At 42.7% G+C, this 12,343-nt stretch overlaps 1 long non-coding RNA gene across 1 annotated transcript in view; it reads left to right on the forward strand.

Moving 5' to 3' along the window:
* Positions 1-3,898: 3,898 nt before the first annotated feature.
* Positions 3,899-12,343, forward strand: part of LOC141988130 (uncharacterized) — an 84,045-nt gene continuing 75,600 nt past the window's right edge. The window contains exons 1-3 of the long non-coding RNA XR_012639666.1: positions 3,899-4,142; positions 5,973-6,023; positions 8,123-8,182. This is a non-coding gene — a long non-coding RNA (uncharacterized LOC141988130). The remainder of the gene's footprint in view (positions 4,143-5,972; positions 6,024-8,122; positions 8,183-12,343) is intronic.

The following is a 12,343-nucleotide window of genomic DNA, read 5'->3' on the forward strand; positions in this document are numbered from 1 at the left end:
CCCTCTCCTCTGGCTTCATTCTCACAGAGCACCATGGTTTTACAGCTGGTCTATGGTGGACAAAGTAAAAGTGTGTGTGTGGGGTGATTAAAGTATTGCTGAGTCTGGTGAACTGCAGCATAAAAATATTTAGAACTCATGGTTACACAGGAGGGTCTTAATCTTGTTTTCACCTCCATCTCAGTAGCAACAAAATTCTGAAAATCTGAACTGTTCCGGGTGGACAGCAGCTTCTTTAAACACAGTTGCCTTCACTTAGTTAGGTTTTCTTTCACTGTGTTGCCTTTTCATGTTGCTTTGCCTAAAAAATTGCTGTCATCCAGCCATAGCTGTCATCTTCTCTGGTGGAAAAGCAGCTCAAAGGAACATATGCTCACTGGTCTCTTGCTGAGTTCCATCTGGTGACCTTCACTGAGGTGGTACAATTAGTAGAGGTGCACTGGGCTGAAACCTGTGTGTTGGGATCATGTTCTTCCTGAAGGCCAGTGTAGAATTACTGGGCATGATATTTTCAGTTACACCCTTTAGGAGGCCAGGGTGCAGCTGGTCATTAAGAATGCTATTGTGGGGGCTTAGTCAGTTGGCTGTCAGCCTAAGCTCAACTGTTGTCTCTCTATGTCTCTTGCCCCTGGATCCACTCTGGAACCCCACTCCAGGGCAAGCTCACTGTTCTCTGCAGGAGTTTGGCTCACTCCCAGGTCCTTTCTGACCCTAATTATCTCCAGTTCCTGGCACTGCTTCTTAGGTCCAGCTACAGGACACTGATGGAGAGCAGATGTCCACAGCCTCTTTCAGGGCTGTAGTGTCTGTCTGCCCTAAACAAGGAGGGGAAAAAAGGGAAGACTAATCACTGCTTTGAGCTGGGTTCCCCTGGCTATTAGGCTCCCTAGAAGTCTCTAGTAGCCTCTCTTCTTGGGCAAATTTTCCCCAAGAAAGTTGCACTTACCTGGCACTGCCCAAGTGCAGGGATGCTAGTTAGTCTTACAGTCAGTGGGATGGGGTGTATCCCATCACAGAGGGTCAGGCTCATCTCTTGATATTGACAGCCTTGCTAGTTATCAACCTGTAAATGAAGATCTGAACCTTTATGCAAGAAGCACAGATATGGAAATTCATATTCTGACAAAGTTCTTCCTCTACCTTGGTGGGTCTTGCGCTTATTGGCAGATTTGCTCGCCTTGGAGCTTCAAGGCGGCCCTCAGCTTGGCCGTTTTTCTGAACCCACAGTCCAGGTCAACTCCTCCTGTGTCTGACCAGGAGTTGGGAGGTTTGGGGGGAACCCGGGCCCGCCCTCTACTCCGGGTTCCAGCCTAGGGCCCTGTGGAATGCAGCTCTCTAGAGTGCCTCCTGGAACAGCTGTGCAACAGCTACAATTCCCTGGGCTTCTTCCCCAGGGCCTCCTCCCAACACCTTCTTTATTCTCACCATAGGACCTTCCTCCTGTTGTCTGATAATGCTTGTACTCCTCAGTCCTCCAGCAGTCTGTGTTCTCACTCTCAGCTCCTAGTGCCTCTTGCTCCCAGCTCCTCACACGCACACCACAAACTGAAGTGAGCTCCTTTTTAAACCCAGGTGCCCTGATTCACCTGTCTTAATTGATTGTAGCAGCTTCTTGATTAGAACACCTTCAGCCAATCAGCCTGTCTGTCTTAATTGTCTCCAGAAGGTTCCTGGTTGTTCTGGAACCTTCCCTGTTTCCTTACCCAGGGAAAAGGGACCTACTTAACCTGGGGCTAATATATCTGCCTTCTATTACTCTCCTGTAGCCACCTGGCCCGACCCTGTCACAATATACATATACATGCAGATTTGTGTGAAATCTGCAGCCTTACCAAATAGAGAAGTATGTGGTATATGTTACATAACCTCTTCAGCAAACTGAGAAACACATATTTTATTTGATTTTTTTCTTGAAAAAGGCAAGAATCAAGCCCTAACTCAGTGTACAATACAACATGGTCAATTTTCCATGCAAGACTGGAATTTGGGTCCAGTTTAATTTGTACATTTATTTGTTAGGATTTATTATAAACCTAGATAAGAGGTGCCTTTTCAAAAAAGCTCTCTATGTCTTGGCACTTAAACTCACATATATTATATCATAAGCATCTAGCCCACCTCACTTTCCTTTGCAACAAACAGCAGCCTTCAAATGATAAACACACTGCAAAGCTTTTATGGGGACTCCTGTACATAAATAGTTGCTTTCCCTCTGATCGGCATTTAATTTAGTTGTTTCATGAAAAAAGACATTTAAACCTTTAATCTAACTAATTATGAGGTTCGAAAGACCCTTTTTTCAGCCGAGTTAGTCTGGAGGGCTGACTGGGAGCACGTGGAATGTCTAATAGATAACTCAGCTTGGGGGGAGAAGGGGAGAAACAAACAAGGGAATCCTTGGACTTTTTTCTTTTTAATGTTTAGTTGGCTTAATTACATATCTGTATGATTACAGTCTGTTGTTTACTATAAGATAATAGGGTAGCTTGAGTTGCTGAATTGCAAGCCTGCAAAAGCAGAGATCATTTATTCTAATGACTGCATCCTCTAACCAATTCACGGGGTGGTCAGAATCGTATAATAAAACAGATTAGCTCAGGTATCAGCAATCAAGGGCGTTTTCTTAAACATTCCTCTTCTACTATCTAAAGCATAAAGCTATTAATGAATGCTAGGTGCCATTCTTCCTGGGAGACTCTTTGGCTTGGTGAACAGCAGTTCCCTCAATGCAGGAAGGGATTAGTACAAATATTCTTTCACTTTATGGTTTAAGAGAAGCAATTCCCACGATCAGTAACACAAAGCACTGATTGGAGGCCACATGCCCTTAGCTCTGCTTCATTTAATTTGAATGTAAGGGACCTGATTCATCACTCTGTTACACCAGTGTAAGTATATATGGAGTGATTTCAATGGAGTTGTACTACTGAAAAATTGGTGTAATGGTATGGTGAATCAGGCCCAAAAGGCCAGTGATGAGTTCTGTTTAATGGAAGACTTCAACAGAGCTGCCCTGATTTATATCAGCTGAGGACCTTGTCTTGTGCCTCTGAAAAGCATGAATGGTTCAGTCTAGGACATTGCTCATTTGCATAACGACACTCACAGCCAAATTCAGACTTGTTGTAACTGGACTGTGGGAAAGCATGAATCCTCTCAGTCCAGACCCGCCAGTCTTCAGATGAAATGGGTTTGCTCAGCGGCCTGCAACTATCCACTAGAGAAGCAAGAGCACCCCCTAAACCATCGTGCAAGTCTCACACAGCTTTCTGAGGACTCAGCACCAATTTTTTTTGAGACAGATTCTGTAACCCATACTTCTGAAGAAGATCATGCCTCTTTTATTCTTGATTCCTACAAAGGCAGAGGCATTTCATCTGAATACAGTTGGGCTTGAAGACTTACCAAGAGGTATTACTGGAACCCAGTTAAAACAAAGACTGTAAGTATGTATTATGTTTAATGCAACTGAGCTTCCTGCTCCTCTCCAGACGTCTTCAGCTTCTTTTTGTGAAGTCAGAGAGTTAGAACTAGTAAGTTTTTCTCCATCCCAAGAGAATTGTGTGTGGTGTTTGAGGTATTATGTGCTGAAAGATCTCCTTAACGATGCAGACGCTTGCTGTCACTGACTCATAAAAAAGCACAGAAATGGAGAAATTGCTTTTCTCTAGTTCCTTCACAAAATTTCTTATGGAATACTGATCATTTTGGTGGGAGTGATTTAAATCTCCCTCAACTATCTCCTGCAGGGAAAACAGCTCCCAACAGAGATTTGTTGCTCAACAATAGTGCTTACAGTTCAGGTATCAAGAAGTTCAGGATCTCCACTGACCCATGGATTGTAGAGCTGGAATTCCTCTTTGAAGAGAGAGGCCATTTTAATTGTAACTGTTAAAGGATTATGGTGTGTGCACTGATTCAAGTCAGGTTATGCCACACACAACTGTTTCAAGGGTTGTGCCATGAGTAAGCTGAAACCTCTCTTGTGATAGAAACCCTAGCCAAGTGCTGGGGTGTAATATCTATGAAAAAAATGAAAGGCAATGGAGGAGACTCAAGTGCTAAAGATTGTCAAGTGCTAAAAACGATCTTGTTGTGAATCAGTTTAAATTAACTATGGGTCCTGTCGTGCTGGAGTATGGGTGAGAAATATTGATTTTTACAAAGGTATTGTAGTTATGTTTGAATGGTGAACACGGACAGCAGTTTTTACCAACCTCACAAGGGAGGTGTGAAGTTAAATTCATTAGTTCAAAAAGTGTTTTGAGATCACTGGCCAGAAGATGATACAGAATTGTGAGCACTTTAAGTTTATTTCTTTGCTATCCACTGAAAGTTATGGCTTTGGACAAACACATTATTAGCCAGCACATGAGAATTACACTGAAAGAGTCCCTGAGAACAAAACTGTAGTAAATATTGCCTGTTTAGTCCTGTCCTCCTGTGAGAAACATTTTGTCCCAGAGACAGGCTGAGATTAGCCTAAACTAACATGCAATTTTAAATAGTTTAGTATGGTCATCTAGCATGGTCATGAATCAAGAGACTCTGCTATTCACCTTCTCCATCTCCCGGACACCCAAGCATTCACATTACCTCAGTCTGCTAGCTCAGTTCTTACAGGCCATATCTTTAGCAGATTAATCTGTATTGCTGTGTGCTGAAGTGATGGAAATATTTAAAGAGTTTACAGTGTACTTTTATTGTAAAACAGGCACAGAAAGTACCGGTACCTCTCTTTTTCAGGACTCGGAATTCTCTAAATGGTGTGGTAGCAGGGTCTTCTATGGGTGGATAAAGGGAAGAATCTGAACAAAGAAATATTGGTACTAGCTTGGGCCCAAATCAAAAGCCTGGATCCAAACTTTCATGACTGGGCTTTAGGGCTCCTAGCATGATAACATGAGTGAAAGTTCTTTTCCACGCCCAAACCTTTGGGGAAGATTGGACTAGTATGAATACAAATTCTGGAGGTTGGCCATCTCCAATTAATGCATATAACCTTATTTATTATCATTCTCTGAGTTAATGGTGGGTGTCTGACCTGAAAATTGATCTCTTTTTTTCTCCCTTACAATTTGCATCCTGCCATAACTTTATCTGGGACCTAATAAAGAAACATAGGTCATATGTGAGAGACATCTTATCCAAACCAAATACCTATCTTATTGCTTGAAGTTATAGTCTTAAGGTAACTTACCAACAGCATAGCTCTAATTCATCTAGATCAATAGCTCTGTTTTAGGAATTGATGCTATTCATTTTTAGATGTGCCATCTGAAATAGTTTTGATGAGTGGAACAATGGATGTACCAAATATTTAGTTTATCTGCAAAAGAGGAAGGAGTAAGAGGGCAGAGAGTTCCTGGCTGGAACTCTTACAATGGTGGAATGATCTGAAATTTAACAGTAAACACAAAGCAATAGAAGTGGTGTTAAAGTAGGGGGGGTCTAGTGACTGACACTTTAGCTATCACACTGATTTGTCAGGTCTGCAAGGCTATTATGTCTACACAGCTCATGGCAGCAAACCTCCCAGCCTGGGTTGGCAGATTCGGTCTTGAGGGGTTCATGCTAGTGCTCTTAAAATAGCTGTGTAGACAGTGCTTAGAAGTTGAAGCTTAGGCTCTGAAGCCCACTCCCTCCCTAGGCTTCAGAGCTGCAGGTCAAGCCACAACTTCAAAGGGCTGTCTACACAGCTATTTTTCAAAAGCTAGCACGAGCCCCTCAAGCGCGAATCTGTTGAACCGGGCTGGAAGGCTCACTGCTGCAGGTTGTATAGACAATACCCAAAGAGGTACACTCACATTTTGGAAAATATTCCAGGATTTTACCTAGACCTTAAATCTATTAATCAAACACACATTTTTAACACCTTCTTGTACCAGTTTGCTACTCGTAAGGAATGTGTGTCTAACTTAAATCGTTTTTCTCCACTTATCCCAATCTTCTCTTCTTACTTGATCTTGAAGTGAAACAATGTGAGTTGCTGATGTCAATCATTTCCAGGACAACAAATTGAGGTAATAATAATATTTATTAATATTATTTATTATTTTATTTATTAATAATAATATTTACTACAAGAACAAACAGAAAAAGAAACTGGATAGTTAGGTGCAAAGCTTGGCTCCAAATTCAAATCCTGAAATAAAGATCCCATGACAACTTTCACAAGAGCAGGAGTGCCTCCCAATTACTCTCCACCTAATTAAATTCCTTTTCATTTTAGCTGGGTACAGTATTCTTCACTTTCTGTCCTTAAATTGTGCTGTAATGTTACTGATTCCATTGTATGGCTGCCACATCCTGCCCCAGAGGTGCTACTATATTTCAAGCTTGGTGTTGGTTTCCTTATATGCCAGCTTTTCAAAACAGCTCAGGGCCAGATTTCCAAATTCCCAGCACCCACAATCGGGACCTGGTTTTCCAAGGCCCTTCGCTCCCTGTTAAACAGGGGCCAGTTTTTCAAAAGCGCTAATCACTCAGAAGCTCCCATTGGATGCATCTAGCCAGATTTTAAAAGAACGTGATACCCAGTGTACCAACATCTTTAGAAAGATCTGCCCTCTTATTTTGGTGCTTACAGAGGAATGCAGCTCTTTCTGGAAAATCTGTCTGCATAGACCAGGGGTGGCCAACCTGAGCCTGAGAAGGAGCCAGAATTTACCAATGTACATTGCCAAAGAGGCACAGTAATATGTCAGCAGCCTCCCATCAGCTCCCCCCACCACAGGTCCCAGAACCTCCCACCCACTGGCAGCTCTGTCGATCAGTGCCTCCCACTCCCTTCCCGCACCTCCGGGTCAGCTGTTTCATGGCGTGCAGGAGGCTCAGGGTGGTGGGCGGAGGGGGAGAGGAGTGAGGGCACAGCAGGCTCAGGGGAGAGGATGGGAAGGGGTAGAGTGGGGGCTGGACCTGTGGCAGAATCAGGGGTTGAGCAGTGAGCACCCCAGGCACATTGGAAAGTTGGCGCGTGTAGCTCCACTCCTGGAGTCAGTGCCTATACAAGGAGCCACATGTGGCTCCAGAGCCACAGGTTGGCCACCCCTGGCCTAGACATTTACTCTGTAGGGCCCAACAGGCAAAGCTTCAGGCATACTCCTTATGTTGCAAGCAGTTCCACTGGTTTGAGATGAATTCAGTAAGAGTGGCAGGGGTGTTCCCATATTTTTCAACTCTGTGATAATTTAATAATTAGCAGCTCTGTGTAAACAGACCAGAATTAAAAGAATGTAAGAACTAGTAATTAGAGCAAGTTATTGGGCTACTTTCTCTGGTCCATATGAGCTGTGTTCAAAACAAGACTGGGACAGGAAGGGTCAAAGGTGGCTTTAAGCAACCTGAGTGTGGCTGCTGGATCCTGGGGCGGATCTGTCCAGCCAGAATGAAACAGGCTGGGGGCTCACAATCTCGCTGTTCTCTGCCACTGAATCCCAGTTGGGGAATTAAATTCAGAGTCACAACAGGAATGCAAATTTACCAGTATGTGACTGTGATGACAAGGGCAAGTCACAATGGGAGGGAGAAAAGGAGGCAGAAAACAGAGTTCCAGACATCCTGAGCCAAATTCATTGCTAGTAACTTCACTAACTTGCTTGGATTTATGCTAGCGATGAATTTGGTCTGCTCTGGTCCCCTCTAATTGCGTACCAGGTAGGTGTATTGCCTATTTATTCAAGAAGAGCTTGGTAAGGGCTGCAGTTGTTTGTGTGCCTCTCTAACAGAAACCATACTAAAAAACAGTGGTATCAAGAGAGGCTGGAAGCCAAATGTGTGAAAATATTATCGTGGTCACTTATCAGTTTTAGCAATCAGCAGTTCTCACACTCAGAGTGCTTTTCGACCATAGGCCTCAAAATTTTCAGTCTGCCTAGCATCCCCGTTTGTAAGGTAATCTGAGAGTGTTCCTTACATATATGAGTTAGTGTTTAATTCCTGTTGTAGTTTGGGTTGTTAGGTCTGTGTGTTTGAAAAATGCTGTTTGTGTTCCATAATCTCAGGCAAAAGCTTAAAACAAACGTATATACTGTAGTATATTACAGCCATCAGCTCACGATCAGTGATGTTAATTTCAGCCATTTTGTGTGTGACTTTAACAGAGTTTCTCTCTTCTTATTAGGTGTGACACCAAAGCGAGGTGAAGTTCAGATCTTTTGTTTGTAAGAAGAGTGTGTGGGAGGTATTTTATTTTTATTTATTTTAAGAAAAAGAATATGCTCTGGTCCCAAGTACAGCATCTCTTTTTGATGGGTCAATAAAATAGAGAAAATGTGCAATATGGGCATAGTATTCTTATTTCAGGAGCCAGACGATTAGCAAAATTACCTGACAGACACTACCACGCACGTGCAAGTAAACACATGCACACAATGTAAATTACGATGCTTGAGGGCAGGAGGTGGAGGATTTAAATTCAGATTAGAGGTGAAGTGTGTGGGCATGTGTGACTACCTAGGCATGGCCATGATTGTAACTTGTGTAATGCATCAAGTGGAAGCGTTCCTGGTTTCTCTCAGCTATTAAAGATGCATATTTTTTTGTGCGAGTATAATAACGAATCATAGTAATTTACATCTTTGCTTCTCCTTGCTCAGTTTGTCAATCTGCTCAGTAATTCACTCTGAGAAGAAATTATGAAGAGATCTGTTTATGAGCAGAATAATGTCAGTGAAGGCAACTTGGTTATGAACAGGTTTCAGAGTAGCAGCCGTGTTAGTCTTATCCGCAAAAGGAAAAGGAGTACTTGTGGCACCTTAGAGACTAACAAATTTATTTGAGCATAAGCTTTTGTGAGCTACAGCTCACTTCATCGGATGCATGCAGTGGAAAATACAGTGGGGAGATTTATATACACAGAGAACACGAAACAATGGGTGTTAGCATACACACTGTAACCAGAGTGATCAGTAAGGTGAGCTATTACCAGCAGGAGAGCAGGCGGGGAAGGGGGTAGGGGAAGGGAACCTTTTGTAGTGATAATCAAGGTGGGCCATTTCCAGCAGTTGACAAGAACGTCTGAGGAACAGTGGGGTGGGCGGGGTGATTTAAACATGGGGAAATAGTTTTACTTTGTGTAATGACACATCCACTCCCAGTCTTTATTCAAGCCTAAATTAATTGTATCCAGTTTGCAAATTCATTCCAATTCAGCAGTCTCTTGTTGGAGTCTGTTTTTGAAGTTATTTTGTTGAAGAATTGCCACTTTTAGGTCTGTAATCGAGTGACCAAAGAGATTGAAGTGTTCTCTGACTGGTTTTTGAATGTTATAAGTTTTGACGTCTGATTTGTGTCCATTTATTCTTTTGCGTAGAGACTGTCTGGTTTGGCCAATGTACATGGCAGAGGGGCATTGCTGGCACATGATGGCATATATCACATTGGTAGATGTGCAGGTGAACAAGCAAACAGTAAAGAACAGTAAAGAAAATTTTTCTTACGAAGACATTTAATTTATATTTGTCTCATCTAACTAAATACTTCTACTGGAAAGAAAGTTTGCTTTCAAAGGGAGCCTTTTTAGAAACTGAATATACATGTTGTAATGAGAAATGCATATAATGCCTCCATCAGTAGATGGCATCACCCTACTTTTAAGAAAGTAGCAATCTCTAATCTCATTTGCACTCATTGTTGCTGATCTGGGAAGAAGGAATGCTTGTGGGGTTGTGTGTTGCAACGACTCGTAGGGTTATCAAGAAATATCTGTTAGAAAAGGAAGCAATATTGATTAACCATATTTGTATAATAAAGCAAAATATTGTAAATTAAGAAGCATTAAAGCCCATAAAGGAATGAAAGAAACCATCCTCCTTCAGCCATCCATTTATAAGAGGTACCATTAAATGATATGTCAGAAAAAAACTTCTTCAGTTATGTTAGTAGAATTAGAGACACTTTTTGACTAGGAATCCAATTGATTCTCATCACATAAACCTCCTACTTTGCAAATCTGTACATGAATCCTTTTATAATGAAAGTCAAATGTGAATATTGAACAGAAAACTAACATATTCAGTGATGAGGAAATACCAGGCTGCATATATACCATCAGAATCTGGCATGGAAAGATCTTAGATGAATTTCATAAACATTACATGTCTCCTAGTTCTCTAGAATAGGTGCAGAATATATGTAAATGAAGGAATTTGCATTGTGGTTTGTGAACAAAAAAGCCATCTTTGCTCTTAATGAGTGAAAATTCCTCAGCTTCTCTCTTCTGCAGGAATGAAGGTTCAAAAGAACTTCAGAGAACCTAGGACAGCTTTTCCCCAGACCAAATTCATGGGTGGGGTGGGGGCAGTGCGCGGAGCCCTCTGCCACACCTCCACCTAAGAGCAGCCAGGATAAGTTACCGCTTGCAGGGAGCCGCCTGAGATGAGTGCCCCCCGCGTCCAGCGTCCTGCCCTGCAGCCCCGCACTCCCTCCCACACCCAAACTCCTTCCCTCTTAGTTAACCGGCATTTTTCATTTATTGGCATACCCCCTTCTCGCAACACACCTGATAAAACAGCTTTTACTTACTAAGCACAATGGGACAGTGCTGAAAACTCCTTTTTTGAGACGGATGTGGATCTAAGTCCCAGTAATGTTCACAGAATGTGTTGATTTTTTTTTTTTGTGGTGGGGGGAGGTAGGGCAGGGAAAATGTGATTGGATGTAATTCTTTCCCCATAAAACAGTTGGTGGTGTAGTTCACCTTTTTTCATCAAGAGTGTAAGAATGACATTACTGGGTCAGGCCAATGATCTATCTAGCCCGGTATCCTGTCTTCTGACAGTGGCCAATTACAGGTGTTTCAGAGGGAATGAACAAAACAGGTAATCATCAAATTATCCATCCCCTGTTGCCCATTCCCAGCTTCTGTCAAACAGAGGCTAGGGAACGGGGGGGAGGGGTTGGATAGACGTGGGAGTCCCAGGGGGCCTGACAGGGGGCAGGGGTGTGGATAGGGGTCGAGACAGTCAGGGGACAGGGAGCAGAGGGGCATAGATAGGGGGTGGGGTCCCGGGGGTGCAGTTAGGGGTGAGGGGTCCCAGGAGGGGGTGGTCAGGAGATAAGGAGCAGGGTTGGATGGGTCTAGGGTTCTGAGGGGGGCAGTCAGGGGGTGGAAAGTGGGAGGGGGCGGATAGGGCACAGCCTTCCATACCCGGCCCTCCATACAGTTTCGGAACCCCGATGTGGCCCTCAGGCCAAAAAGTTTGCCCACCCCTGATATAGTGGCATTATGATATTTTCTGTCTTATTATCAATTCATTTCCTAATGGTTCCTAACATTCTGTTAACTATTTTGACTGCTGCTTCACATTGAGTGGATGTTTTCAGAGAACTATCCACAATGACTCCAACACCTTTTTCTTGAGTGATAGTGGCTAAATTAGATCCCATCATTTTGTATGTGCAGTTGGGATTATGTTTTCCAATGTGCATTACTTTGCACTTATCAACATTGAACTTCATTTGCCATTTGTTGCCCAATTGCCCGGTTTTGTGAGATCCCTTTGTAACTCTTCGCAGTCTGCTTGGACTTTTAACTATCTTGAGTAATTTTGTTTTGTCTGCAAATTTTGCCACCTCACCCCTTTTTCTGAATATGTTGAATAGAACTGGTCCCAGTACAGACCCTTGGGGGACACCACTGTTTACCTCTCTCCATTCTGAAAACTGACCATTTATTCCTACTCTTTGTTTTCTGTCTTTTAACCAGTTACTGATCCTTGAGAGGACCTTCCCTCTTATGCCATGACTGCTTACTTTGCTTAAAAGCTTTCGGTGAGGAACCTCAAAGGCTTTCTGAAAGTCCAACTGCACTGTATAGACCAGATCCTGCTTGTTGACACCCTCAAAGAATCCTAATAGATTGGTGAGGCATGATTTCCCTTTTCAAAAGCAGTATTGACTCTTCCCTACAAATTGTGTTCATCTATGTCTCTGATAATATAGTTTCTGCCAATTTGCCTGGTGGTGACGTTAGGCTTATTGGGATTACCAGCCCATAATTTCCAGGATTGCCTCTGGAGTCTTTTTTTTAAAAATTGATGTCATATTAGCTATCCTCCAGTCAGGTAGTACAGCAGCTGATATGTTATATATCACAGTTAGTAGTTGTGCAATTTCATATTTGAGTTCTTTCTGAATACTTGGGGGAATACCATCTGGTTTTGGTGACTTATTACTGTTTAATTTATCAATTTGTGCCCAAACCACCTCTATTTACATCTCAGTATGGGACAGTTCCTCAGATTTGTCATCTAAAAAGAATGGCTCAAGTGTGGGAATCTCCCTCATATCCTCTGCAGTGAAGACTAATGCAAAGAATTCATTTAGTTTCTCTGCAATGGCT

Source organism: Natator depressus, chromosome 5, assembly GCF_965152275.1.
Source record: "Natator depressus isolate rNatDep1 chromosome 5, rNatDep2.hap1, whole genome shotgun sequence".
NCBI classification, from domain to species: domain Eukaryota; kingdom Metazoa; phylum Chordata; order Testudines; family Cheloniidae; genus Natator; species Natator depressus.